The sequence below is a fragment of the Pseudophryne corroboree genome, unplaced genomic scaffold (genome assembly GCF_028390025.1).
Source record: "Pseudophryne corroboree isolate aPseCor3 unplaced genomic scaffold, aPseCor3.hap2 scaffold_2288, whole genome shotgun sequence".
Lineage (NCBI taxonomy): Eukaryota > Metazoa > Chordata > Amphibia > Anura > Myobatrachidae > Pseudophryne > Pseudophryne corroboree.
In genome coordinates this window covers 1-14,492 of record NW_026968941.1, presented here as the reverse complement: position 1 = coordinate 14,492, position 14,492 = coordinate 1, and the positions used below count along the sequence as shown (strand labels likewise).

The 14,492-nt window shown below is 50.9% G+C and overlaps 1 protein-coding gene across 2 annotated transcripts in view; it reads right to left on the bottom strand.

Annotated features, from left to right (window-relative positions):
• GRM2 (glutamate metabotropic receptor 2) overlaps positions 1-11,796 on the bottom strand; it is a 33,610-nt gene extending 21,814 nt beyond the window's left edge. The window contains exons 1-2 of one of the 2 annotated variants that reach the window (XM_063952327.1): positions 11,626-11,796; positions 2,453-2,598 (exon numbers count right to left, since the gene is read on the bottom strand). The gene's annotated coding sequence lies outside the window, so the exon portion shown is untranslated. The remainder of the gene's footprint in view (positions 1-2,452; positions 2,599-11,625) is intronic. The other variant, XM_063952328.1, reaches the window with a different exon arrangement.
• Positions 11,797-14,492: the final 2,696 nt, after the last annotated feature.

Here is a 14,492-nt window from a genome sequence, read left to right as displayed (position 1 = left end):
TGGACAGCACTGCCACTGCAGTCAATGGAGGGATTGTTCTCTAGAAGTTGAACGGCCGTCCAGTTCCCCTGAGCTCTGGATTATGTATTGGGTGACCTTTGTCACTTGTGTATTTATCTGCCTCCTGTCATTTCCTCTTGTAGGTTACTTGTTACCCGGCTTATGCTGCCCGTTGATTTCTCAGACATTTCAATGCTGATTAAATAGACAGCGTGGTTTTTATGTGCGCTAGACGGAGAGCGGAGGAGAAAGCGGAGATTTCACCATTCCGTCCCCTTTGTGCTGCAGATAAACAGGTTTTGTTGACTGCTGTTCAACCATAAAGGAGCCATCTGCAACCTGACAGCCAATTAGACTGTTTACAGAGCGCGGGAAGACGTCTGATGCGTGACCCGGTGCCCAGGCCTCGCCGCACAGAGCGACTGGGGTGTGTGTTTACTAAGCCTTGGATGGAGATAAAGTACCAGCCAATCAGCTCCTAACTGTCATTTTTCAAACACAGCCTGTGACATGGCAGCGAGGAGCTGAGCTGCTGGTACTTTATCTACATCTGAGGCTTAGTAAATAGACCCCAAACCGACTACATAGGCCGCCTGTATACTCACCACTCAGCAAGGGGGGCACACAGATAGGTGTGGTATGTTAGATAGACTAGACTTAGGTCAGAAGTGTATAGGTCGACCACTATTGGTCGACAGTAAGTATGTCGACATGATTTCTAGGTCAACAGGGACTCCAGGTCGACATGACAAAAGGTCGACATGAGTTTTTCCACTTTTTTGAGTGTCGTTTTCTCCGTACAATGGCCCTCATTCCGAGTTGTTCGCTCGCTAGCAGATTTTAGCAGCATTGCACACGCTAGGCCGCCGCCCTCTGGGAGTGAATCTTCGCTTAGCAGAATTGCGAACGAAAGATTAGCAGAATTGCGAATAGAAAATTCTTAGCAGTTTCTGAGTAGCTCGAGACTTACTCCTACACTGCGATCAGTTCAGGCCGTTTCGTTCCTGGTTTGACGTCACAAACACGCCCTGCGTTCGGACAGCCACTCCCCCATTTCTCCAGACACTCCCGCGTTTTATCCTGGCACGCCTGCGTTTTTCCGCACACTCCCAGAAAACGGTCAGTTTCCGCCCAGAAACACCCACTTCCTGTCAATCACACTCCGATCACTTCAACGATTAAAAATCTTCGTTCGGACGTGAGTAAATCTACTAAGTTTTGAGCTAAAATACTTAGCGCATTTTCGCATTAATAGCTCCGTTGCGAAAATCGGCAACGAGCTAACAACTCGGAATGACCCCCAATGATGGGGAACCCCAATTAGTGCACCGTGTCCCTGCGCATGGCTCACTTCGCGCGCCATGCTTCAGGTGGTCGACCTAGACATTGGGGGTCATTTTGAGTTGATCGCTCGCTAGCAGTTTTTAGCAGCCGTGCAAACACTATGCCGCCGCCCACTAAGGAGTGTATTTTAGCTTAGCCGAAGTGCGAACGCATGTGCAGCCGAGCTCTACAAAAACAGTGCAGTTTCTGAGTAGCTCTGAACCTACTCGGCGTTTGCGATCACTTCAGCCTATTCGTGTCCGGATTTGACGTCACACACCCGCCCAGCATTCGCCCAGCCACGCCTGCGTTTTCCCTGACACGCCTGCGTTTTTCCAAACACTCCCTGAAAACGGTCTGGTTACACCCAGAAACTTCATGTCAATCCCTTTGCGGTTGTCAGTGCGACTTAAATCTTCGCTAGAGCCTGTGCAAAACCACATCGTTCGTTGTACACGTATGCCGCGCGTGCGCATTGCGGGGCACACGCACGCGCAGAAATGCCATTTTTGCCCTCACTGCTGCGCTGCGAAAATCGGCAGCGAGCGATCAACTCGGAATGACCCCCATTGTCGGCCTAAGTCTTGACGACCTAAAGACCGTATCCCCACACAGATATGGCCGGAGTTCCCCTTTGATCAGGCATGTCCAAACTGCGGCCCTCCAGCTGTTGTGAAACTACATATCCCAGCATACCCTGACACAGTTTTGCTGTCAGAGAATGCTAAAGCTGTGTCAGGGCATGCTGGGATGTGTAGTTTCTCAACAGCTGGAGGGCCGCAGTTTGGACATGCCTGCCTTTGATGCTATAACAAAGCCATTAGGACAAGCAGAGACCCTATAGAGTGTTACTGTTGCACAGGGCTCCGGTCGCAGTGACATATTATTATTTCCTAATGCAGAACGCTGGGAACAGGCTACTAAGTAAATCCACGTCTTGGCACGAATCCGGCGATGTAAGGGGTGAGGTATAGAACAGTAGCAGCTCCTCACTCCCACTCACAGAAACCCCGGGTTCAGCCGCACTGCAATCTGCATTAGCTCTGGACGCCTTTGTGCTGTACAGTGTGAGACAGACCGCAACAGAAATCTTTATATACAAACCTAATAATGCGCTGTGTCTATTTACCTCACATCCATCTGTCTAACGCTCATGTTCTTCCACTCCTCCTCACCCCCTTCCAGGCACACTTCCCCTGTGTATAGCCCATCCTGCCTGCAATGTGCAGCCTGGAACCTCGGTTCTCTCACCTGAAGCCACAGATCAGTCTGCTTCTATAGAGATGGATGATATATAGAGAGAGAGGAATGATAAATAGATAGATGCAATGACTTCCTTACTGCAAGTAACACCATAACTGGCCGCACAGTGCAACTTCCCTGCCTTCACCGTCTCACACTCCGGGGCTTATAGCTATACATTATTTATTATGGATAATGACCATGCAATGCTACACAATGGTACTGTCACTGGCTTTATCGCATGGGGCATTATACTGCATTACCGCCTGATGACACGCACCCACCGGCAGCCGAGTGTTCCTGCAAATTCTCCTCTAATGTTTGTAATTATACAGTTGTATTGTAGGTAATAGAAATATTATACCCTGGGGCTGAGAGCGCATTGTCACCGTGCTATACACAGACACACAATCCCCTCCTAATGTGTAGTGTTATTATAATGCGTTACCCTTACACAGAATAGCATCCCGGCGACAGAGCACAGACTGCCTATATACTGAAGGTAAGTATCGAGGTCACTGTTAGGGTTAAGGTCTGGGGAAATTGGGGTCTGAAGGAGAGGGGGGGGGGGGGGGGTTCCGGTCGGACTGTATAGGACGTATCTCCCAGCATGCTCTCTGGCTGTCACCTGTGACACTCCGGTGGTCGATCCGTAACACAATTATATGCAGCCTCCTTACAGTCAGCGCAGGAGTTGTATCATTCAGATGTTATTGTGTCACATAAACCGTAACACTCACATCTGTGCTGCCCAATTCTCCTCCGCTAGTAACAGGTTAATATGAAATATCCACGGTCCGAACACAGCACCCCACATCTAGCATTTCTTATGTCAACATTAGCCATAGTATGTCATTATTGGCCAATCTCTTGATCAGAGCTCAAAACATACAGTGTGATAGCAAGAAAGCATACTTATACACAAAGAACATAATTATCTGTATGATTCTTTGTGACATATATATATATATATATGTATATATATATATATATATATATATATTATTACATGCATATAACACACTTGTAAATCACACACACACACACACACACACACACACACACACACACACACACACACACACACATATCCCTGGGTAAGGCTGGATCGGGGGGGGGGGGGGGGGGGGGATATGGAGTAACCATGGAAACCGGATCTTGGGAACAACATACAAGGAGGGGATATATTTTGTAATACAGATGAAGAGAAGATAGGGGCGGGGAGAGCAATGTCTTCAGTAGATGCCCCTTAGGATGTTTGTATATATATGATATTGCGGAGATAACAGTTTAATACCGGTCAACAAGTGAGAAAGTTCTAGAAGAAAGTCTTAAAGAAAGAAGTAAAAAAATATGTCAAGTATCGGCAATCTTGTAGAACTACAAGTCCCTGCATAGCCTGTAGCCATCTAGGCAGCTATATATAGACTGACTACCTGGTGAAATGCAGACTTGAAGTCAGCCAGCCGCAGGGCCTGTGTAATTATGTGTCGCTGATTACAGGGTGACGCTAAGTAGGAGGAAACGCTCTAAACTGCCCTAAAACATTAACTGGAAGAAATGACCCCTGAACTTATAAAAAAAATCATATTTCAAACTGAAATGAGGACACATTTATCAACAAGTGATAAAACTCCTTGTAGGTGATAAAATTCCAGCCAATCAGCTCCCATCTGTCAGGTGTTCAGCTTCTATCATATAATTTTAAAAACGTCAGTTAGGAGCTGACTGGCTGGAGTTATATCACTGGTTGATAATTGAGTGGCTGAGTGTCAGCTCCTGGGGGCACAGTCAGATCAGGTGAGGGCACGCTGTATGACACACCTGAGGGCACGTTGTATGACACACCTGAGGGTGCAGCCCATGTGAGGGCACGCTGTATGACACACCTGAGGGTGCAGCCCATGTGAGGGCACGTTGTATGACACACCTGAGGGTGCAGCCCATGTGAGGGCACACTGTATAACACACCTGAGGGCGCAGCCCATGTGAGGGCATGCTGTATGACACACCTGAGGGTGCAGCCCATGTGAGGACACGCTGTATGACACACCTGAGGGTGCAGCCCATGTGAGGGCACGCTGTATGACACACCTGAGGGTGCAGCCCATGTGAGGACACGCTGTATGACACACCTGAGGGTGCAGCCCATGTGAGGACACGCTGTATGACACACCTGAGGGTGCAGCCCACGTGAGGGCACGCTGTATGACACACCTGAGGGTGCAGCACATGTGAGGGCACGCTGTATGACACACCTGAGGGTGCAGCACATGTGAGGACACGCTGTATGACACACCTGAGGGTGCAGCCCATGTGAGGGCACGCTGTATGACACACCTGAGGGTGCAGCACATGTGAGGGCACGCTGTATGACACACCTGAGGGTGCAGCCCATGTGAGGACACGCTGTATGACACACCTGAGGGTGCAGCACATGTGAGGACACGCTGTATGACACACCTGAGGGTGCAGCACATGTGAGGGCATGCTGTATGACACACCTGAGGGTGCAGCACATGTGAGGACACGCTGTATGACACACCCGAGGGTGCAGCACATGTGAGGACACGCTGTATGACACACCTGAGGGTGCAGCCCACGTGAGGGCATGCTGTATGACACACCTGAGGGTGCAGCACATGTGAGGGCACGCTGTATGACACACCTGAGGGGGCAGCCCACGTGAGGGCACGCTGTATGACACACCTGAGGGTGCAGCACATGTGAGGGCACGCTGTATGACACATCTGAGGGTGCAGCACATGTGAGGACACGCTGTATGTCACACCTGAGGGGGCAGCCCATGTGAGGGCACGCTGTATGACACACCTGAGGGTGCAGCCCATGTTAGGGCACGCTGTATGACACACCTGAGGGCGCAGCACATGTGAGGGCGCTGTATGACACACCTGAGGGCGCAGCACATGTGAGGGCACGCTGTATGTCACACCTGAGGGGGCAGCCCACGTGAGGGCACGCTGTATGACACACCTGAGGGGGCAGCCCACGTGGGGGCACGCTGTATGACACACCTGGGGGGGCAGCCCACGTGAGGGCACGCAGGTAGACACACATCTCTTACCTCTTACCATTGCTGTACGCATTCTTAATAAATGGAAGAGTAAAATATGGTTTTAGAAAGTGAATTACAGGAGCTTACGCAGACAATCATTAATAAGCAGGAAACCCCCAATTCTGGATACATTGTAGAGACATGGAAGATACATGTCTGTGTAATAGCACAACGTCCTCATATTTCACTAAGACACAACTTTTCCATGTACAGAAACACAGAGCTACACAACCAGATGTGTTGTGTCCCATAGAGATCTCACTAACGCGTCTGTATGAGGGAGACAGATGGCAGCCATCTACTGTATACATCAGCCCCTGTACTCTGCATTGGGTGTGGGGACACAGCCCCTGTACTCTGCATAGGATGTGGGGACACAGCCCCTGTACTCTGCATAGGGTGTGGGGACACAGCCTCTGTACTCTGCATTGGGTGTGGGGACACAGCCCCTGTACTCTGCATAGGGTGTGGGGACACAGCCCCTGTACTCTGCACAGGGTGTGGGGACACAGCCCCTGTACTCTGCATAGGGTGTGGGGACACAGCCCTGTACTCTGCATAGGATGTGGGGACACAGCCTCTGTACTCTGCATTGGGTGTGGGGACACAGCCCCTGTACTCTGCATAGGGTGTGGGGACACAGCCTCTGTACTCTGCATTGGGTGGGGGGACACAGCATCTGTACTCTGCATTGGGTGGGGGGACACAGCCTCTGTCCTCTGCATAGTGTGGGGACACAGCCCCTGTACTATGCAAAGTGTGGGGTCACAGCCCCTTTACTCTGCATAGGGTGTGGGGACACAGCCCATGTACTCTGCATAGGGTGTGGGGACACAGCCCCTGTACTCTGCATAGGGTGTGGGGACACACAGCCCCTGTACTCTGCATAGGATGTGGGGACACACAGCCCCTGTACTCTGCATAGGGTGTGGGGACACACAGCCCCTGTACTCTGCATAGGGTGTGGGGACACACAGCCCCTGTACTCTGCATAGGATGTGGGGACACACAGCCCCTGTAATCTGCATTGGGTGTGGGGACACACAGCCTCTGTACTCTGCATAGGGTGTGGGGGGACACAGCCCCTGTACTCTGCATAGGATGTGTGGACACAACAGCCCCTGTACTCTGCATAGGATGTGGGGACACACAGCCCCTGTACTCTGCATCGGGTGTGGGGACACACAGCCTCTGTACTCTGCATCAGGTGTGGGGACATACAGCCCCTGTACTCTGCATAGGATGTGGGGACACAGCCTCTGTACTCTGCATCAGGTGTGAGGACATACAGCCCCTGTACTCTGCATAGGATGTGTGGACACAACAGCCCCTGTACTCTGCATAGGGTGTGGGGACACACAGCCTCTGTACTCTGCATAGGGTGTGGGGACACACAGCCTTTGTACTCTGCATAGGGTGTGGGGACACACAGCCTCTGTACTCTGCATAGGGTGAGGGGACACACAGGCCCTGTACTCTGCATAGGGTGTGGGGACACACAGCCTCTGTACTCTGCATAGGGTGAGGGGACACACAGCCCCTGTACTCTGCATAGGGTGTAGGGACACACAGCCCCTGTACTCTGCATAGGGTGGGGGGGACACAGCCTCTGTACTCTGCATAGGGTGAGGGGACACACAGCCTCTGTACTGTGCATAGGGTGTGGGGGGGGGGGACAGCCCCTGTACTCTGCATAGGGTGTGGGGGGACACAGCCCCTGTACTCTGCACAGGGTGTGAGGACACACGGCCCACTGTACTCTGCATTGGGTGCGGGGACACAGCCCCCGTACTCTGCATCGGGTGTGGGGGACACAGCCCCTGTACTCTGTATAGGGTGTGGGGACACAGCCCCTGTACTCTGCATAGGGTGTGGGGACACAGCCCCTGTACTCTGCATAGGATGTGGGGACATAGCCGCTGTACTCTGCATAGGGTGTGGGGACACAGCCCCTGTACTCTGCATAGGATGTGGGGACACAGCCCCTGTACTCTGCATGGGATGTGGGGACATACATCCCCTGTACTCTGCATCGGGTGTGGGGACACAGCCCCTGTACTCTGCATAGGATGTGGGGACATAGCCCCTGTACTCTGCATGGGATGTGGAGACATACATCCCCTGTACTCTGCATCGGGTGTTGGGACACAGCCCCTGTACTCTGCATAGGGTGTGGGGACGGGGACACAGCCCCTGTACTCTGCATAGGGGGGGGGGGACACAGCCCCTGTACTTTGCATAGGGTGGGGGGACACAGCCTCTGTACTCTGCATAGGGTGGAGGGGACACAGCCCCTGTACTCTGCATAGGATGTAAGGACACAACCCCTGTACTCTGCATAGGGTGTGGGGACACAGCCCCTGTACTCTGCATTGGGTGCGGGGACACAGCCTCTGTACTCTGCATAGGGTGGAGGGACACAGCCCCTGTACTCTGCATAGGATGTAAGGACACAACCCCTGTACTCTGCACAGGGTGTGAGGACACACGGCCCACTGTACTCTGCATTGGGTGCGGGGACACAGCCCCTGTACTCTGCATCGGGTGTGGGGACACAGCCCCTGTACTCTGTATAGGGTGTGGGGGACACAGCCCCTGTACTCTGCATAGGGTGTGGGGACACAGCCCCTGTACTCTGCATAGGATGTGGGGACATAGCCGCTGTACTCTGCATAGGGTGTGGGGACACAGCCCCTGTACTCTGCATAGGATGTGGGGACACAGCCCCTGTACTCTGCATAGGATGTGGGGACATAGCCGCTGTACTCTGCATAGGGTGTGGGGACACAGCCCCTGTACTCTGCATAGGATGTGGGGACACAGCCCCTGTACTCTGCATGGGATGTGGGGACATACATCCCCTGTACTCTGCATCGGGTGTGGGGACACAGCCCCTGTACTCTGCATATGAAGTGGGGACATAGCCCCTGTACTCTGCATGGGATGTGGAGACATACATCCCCTGTACTCTGCATCGGGTGTTGGGACACAGCCCCTGTACTCTGCATAGGGTGTGGGGACGGGGACACAGCCCCTGTACTCTGCATAGGGGGGGGGGACACAGCCCCTGTACTTTGCATAGGGTGGGGGGACACAGCCTCTGTACTCTGCATAGGGTGGAGGGACACAGCCCCTGTACTCTGCATAGGATGTAAGGACACAACCCCTGTACTCTGCATAGGGTGTGGGGACACAGCCCCTGTACTCTGCATTGGGTGCGGGGACACAGCCTCTGTACTCTGCATAGGGTGGAGGGACACAGCCCCTGTACTCTGCATAGGATGTAAGGACACAACCCCTGTACTCTGCACAGGGTGTGAGGACACACGGCCCACTGTACTCTGCATTGGGTGCGGGGACACAGCCCCTGTACTCTGCATCGGGTGTGGGGACACAGCCCCTGTACTCTGTATAGGGTGTGGGGACACAGCCCCTGTACTCTGCATAGGGTGTGGGGACACAGCCCCTGTACTCTGCATAGGATGTGGGGACATAGCCGCTGTACTCTGCATAGGGTGTGGGGACACAGCCCCTGTACTCTGCATAGGATGTGGGGACACAGCCCCTGTACTCTGCATGGGATGTGGGGACACAGCCCCTGTACTCTGCATAGGATGTGGGGACACAGCCCCTGTACTCTGCATGGGATGTGGGGACATACATCCCCTGTACTCTGCATCGGGTGTGGGGACACAGCCCCTGTACTCTGCATAGGATGTGGGGACATAGCCCCTGTACTCTGCATGGGATGTGGAGACATACATCCCCTGTACTCTGCATCGGGTGTTGGGACACAGCCCCTGTACTCTGCATAGGGTGTGGGGACGGGGACACAGCCCCTGTACTCTGCATAGGGGGGGGGGGGGGACACAGCCCCTGTACCTTGCATAGGGTGGGGGGACACAGCCTCTGTACTCTGCATAGGGTGGAGGGACACAGCCCCTGTACTCTGCATAGGATGTAAGGACACAACCCCTGTACTCTGCATAGGGTGTGGGGACACAGCCCCTGTACTCTGCATAGGGTGTGGGGACACAGAGCCCCTGTATTCTGCACTGGTGGGGGTTCTGCACAGGATGCGGGGGGCACTGATGGGGGTTCTGCACAGGATGCGGGGGGCACTGATGGGGGCTCTGCACACAATGCGGGGGGCACTGATGGGGGTTCTGCACAGAATGCGGGATGCACTGATGGGGGCTCTGCACAGGATGCGGGGGGCACTGTACAGGATGCGGGGGGCACTGATGGGGGCTCTGCACAGGATGCGGGGGGCACTGTACAGGATGCAGGGGGCACTGTACAGGATGCAGGGGGCACTGATGGGGGCACTGTACAGGATGCAGGGGGCACTGATGGGGGCTCTGCACAGGATGCGGGGGGCACTGATGGGGTCTCTGCACAGGATGCGGGGGCACTGATGGGGGTTCTGCACAGGATGCGGGGGGCACTGATAGGGGCTCTGCACAGGACGTGGGGGGCACTGATGGGGGCTCTGCACAAGGTGCGGGGGGCACTGATGGGGACACTGCACAGGATGCGGGGGGGGGCACTGATGGGGGTTCTGCACAGGATGCGGGGCACTGATGGGGGTTCTGCACAGGATGTGGGGGGCACTGATGGGGGCTCTGTACAGGATGTGGGGGGCACTGATGGGGACACTGCACAGGATGCAGGGGGCACTGATGGGGGTTCTGCACAGGATGCGGGGGGCACTGATGGGGTCTCTGCACAGGATGCGGGGGCACTGATGGGGGTTCTGCACAGGATGCGGGGGGCACTGATAGGGGCTCTGCACAGGACGTGGGGGGCACTGATGGGGGCTCTGCACAAGGTGCGGGGGGCACTGATGGGGACACTGCACAGGATGCGGGGGGGGGGGCACTGATGGGGGTTCTGCACAGGATGTGGGGGGCACTGATGGGGACACTGCACAGGATGTGGGGGGCACTGATGGGGGCTCTGTACAGGATGTGGGGGGGCACTGATGGGGGCTCTGTACAGGATGTGGGGGGCACTGATGGGGGCTCTGTACAGGATGTGGGGGGCACTGATGGGGGCTCTGTACAGGATGTGGGGGGCACTGATGGGGGACACTGCACAGGATGTGGGGGGCACTGATGGGGGGCTCTGTACAGGATGTGGGGGGCACTGATGGGGCTCTGTACAGGATGTGGGGGGGCACTGATGGGGGCTCTGTACAGGATGTGGGGGGCACTGATGGGGGCTCTGCACAGTATGCGGGGGGCACTGATGGGGGCTCTGTACAGGATGTGGGGGGCACTGATGGGGGCTCTGCACAGGATGCGGGGGGCACTGATGGGGGCTCTGCACAGGATGCGGGGGGCACTGATGGGGGCTCTGCACAGGATGTGGGGGGCACTGATGGGGGCTCTGCACAGGATGTGGGGGGCACTGATGGGGGCTCTGCACAGGATGTGGGGGGCACTGATGGGGGCTCTGTACAGGATGTGGGGGGCACTGATGGGGACTCTGCACAGGATGTGGGGGGCACTGATGGGGGGCTTTGCACAGGATGTGGGGGGCACTGATGGGGACATACTGCCAGTAAGTGCACTGTGTATAGACATCACCTGAGGAGACCCCGCTATCACACCGCACAGCGTATACATATACTGTACATACATACATCGATCTCTATATCTCCTGTATATCTCTACAGTACGCACTATCCGCCCCAGTCCTTCCAGGGTAACAACAGCTGCCGCACTCCCCAAACTCCCCCACCTGTGCATCACCCCCTGCGCCGCACTCCCCAAACTCCCCCACCTGTGCATCACCCCCTGCGCCGCACTCCCCAAACTCCCCCACCTGTGCATCACCCCCTGCGCCGCACTCCCCAAACTCCCCCACCTGTGCATCACCCCCTGCGCCGCACTCCCCAAACTCCCCCACCTGTGCATCACCCCCTGCGCTGTAACTTTCTCCCCTGCCCCGTATTACCCCCCTACTCCGCCGGCTCTTACCGCTGTCCGAGGTGCTGATCTCCGGCGCTGCACACTGTACCGGGCACTGGGAGAGGAGTGATGATCGGAGAGAGAGAGAGAGAGAGGGGAAGAGAGACAGGGATAGAGAGGGAGAGGCTGAGACAGGGAGAGTGAGAGAGGTAGAGTGGGAGAGAGGGAGAGAGTGGTGATCCGTCTCATTCCAGCAGCTAGTCCCTGGGGAAGGGGGCAGCACTGAGAGCCGGGATACAATGTATTACAGGGAAGGAAGGGGGGCTTCTATGATAGATAGACAGACAGACACACACACACACACACACACACACACACACACACACACACACACACACACACACACACACACATAGATATATATATATATATATATATCTATATATATCTATATATATATATATATATAGATATAGCTATACAGATCTATCACCTATCTATCTAGATGTATAGATATATTTAGATACACTGTAGACAGACACACACGGGTATCTATATGTATCTGCCGACTCTGTGCAGACAGATGTGAAACTATCTCTGAAAGTGCCTCATGAAGTCTATATGATATCACCAACATATTCTTATATTGTGTCTATCTATCTATCTATCTATCTATCTATCTATCTATCTATCTATCTGTCTGTCTGTCTGTCTGTCTGTCTGTCTGTCTGTCTGTCTGTCTGTCTGTCTGTCTACAGTACCTATCTATCTATCTATCTATCTATCTATCTATCTATCTATCTATCTATCTATCTATCTATCTACCTCATATCTATCTATATATCTCATATCTATCTATCTATCAATATATCTCATATCTATCTATCTATCTATCTATCTATCTATCTATCTATCTATCTATCTATCTATCTATCTATCTGTCTATCTATCTATCTATCTAATATCTATCTATCTATCTATCTCATATCTATCTATCTCATATCTATCTATCTTTTTTGTCTGGCCCTGAGGACGGAGAAGCTATCTCCGAAACATGTCGGCCTTTAGCCAATAAAGTCACTACGTTTATTCAGCCTGATGAGTGCCGCCTGTTTATCTCGCTTTCTATCTATCTATCTATCTATCTATCTATCTATCTATCTATCTGTCTATCATTTAATATCTATCTATATCAATCATCAAATATATATCTATACATCTATCAACTATCTATCTATCTATCTATCTATCTATCTATCTATCTATCTATCTATCTATCTATCTATCTATCTAATATCTATCTACAGTATCTATCTATCTATCTATCTATCTATCTATCAAACTATCTATACATCTATCAACTATCTGTCTATCTAATATCTATCTACAGTATATATCTATCTATCTATCTATCTATCTATCTATCTATACAATCTATCAACTATCTATCTATCTATCTATCTATCTATCTATCTATCTATCTATCTATCTGTCTGTCTGTCTGTCTGTCTGTCTATCTATCTATCTATCTATCTATCTATCTATCTATCTATCTATCTATCATTTAATATCTATATCAATCATCAAATATATATCTATACATCTATCAACTATCTATCTATCTATCTATCTATCTATCTATCTATCTATCTATCTATCTATCTATATATCTATCTATCTCTCTGTCTATCATTTAATATCTATCTATATCAATCATCAAATATATATCTATACATCTATAAACTATCTATCTATCTAATATCTATCTACAGTATCTATCTATCAATCTATCTATACATCTATCAACTATCTGTCTATCTAATATTTATCTACAGTATCTATCTATCTATCTATCTATCTATCCATCTATCAACTATCTATCTATCTATCTATCTGTCTATCTATCTATCTATCTGTCTATCATTTAATATCTATCTATATCAATCATCAAATATATATCTATACATCTATCAACTATCTATCTATCTATCTAATATCTATCTACAGTATCTATATATCTATCTATCTATCAATCTATCTATACATCTATCAACTATCTGTCTATCTAATATCTATCTACAGTATCTATCTATCTATACATCTATCAACTATCTATCTATCTATCTATCTATCTATCTATCTATCTATCTATCTATCTATCTATCTATCTATCTAATATCTAACTACAGTATCTACCTACCTATCTATCTATCTATCTATCTATCTATCTATCTATCTATCTATCTATCTATCCATCTCATATCTATCTCTTACCCATAGTACTTATACAAAGACAGGTATTCCGGAACATAGGTGTGTTTTCTATCTATCTTCTATCTATCTATCTATCTATCTATCTATCTATCTATCTATCTATCTATCTGTCTATTTATCTATCTATCTATCCATCAATCTATCACCTAATATATCTCTATCATTTAATATCTATCTATATCAATCATCAAATATATATCTATACATCTATCAACTATCTATCTCATATCTATCTATCTATCTATCTATCTATCTATCTATCTATCTATTCTATCTATCTATCTATCTATCTCTGTACATCTGGCTCATAGCTATACATCTCTCTCTCTCTCATTCTGTAATGTTATCAGTAACATCTGTCTCTCTCTCTCCCTCTCTCTCTCCCCTCCACTCTCCCTCTCCCTCTCTCTCTCTCTCCTCTCTCTTTCCCCTCCTCTCTCTCCCTCTCCCTCTCTCTCTCTCTCTCCCTCTCTCTTTCCCTCTCTCTCTTTCACTCTCTCTCTCTCCCTATCCCCTCTCTCTCTCTCTCTCTTTCTCTCTCTCCCTATCCCCCCTCTCTCTCCCTCTCTCTCTCTCTCTCTCTCCCTCTTTCCCTCTCTCTCTCTCTCACTCTCTCTCTCCCCCTATCCCCTCCTCTCTCTCTCTCTCCCTATCCCCTCTCT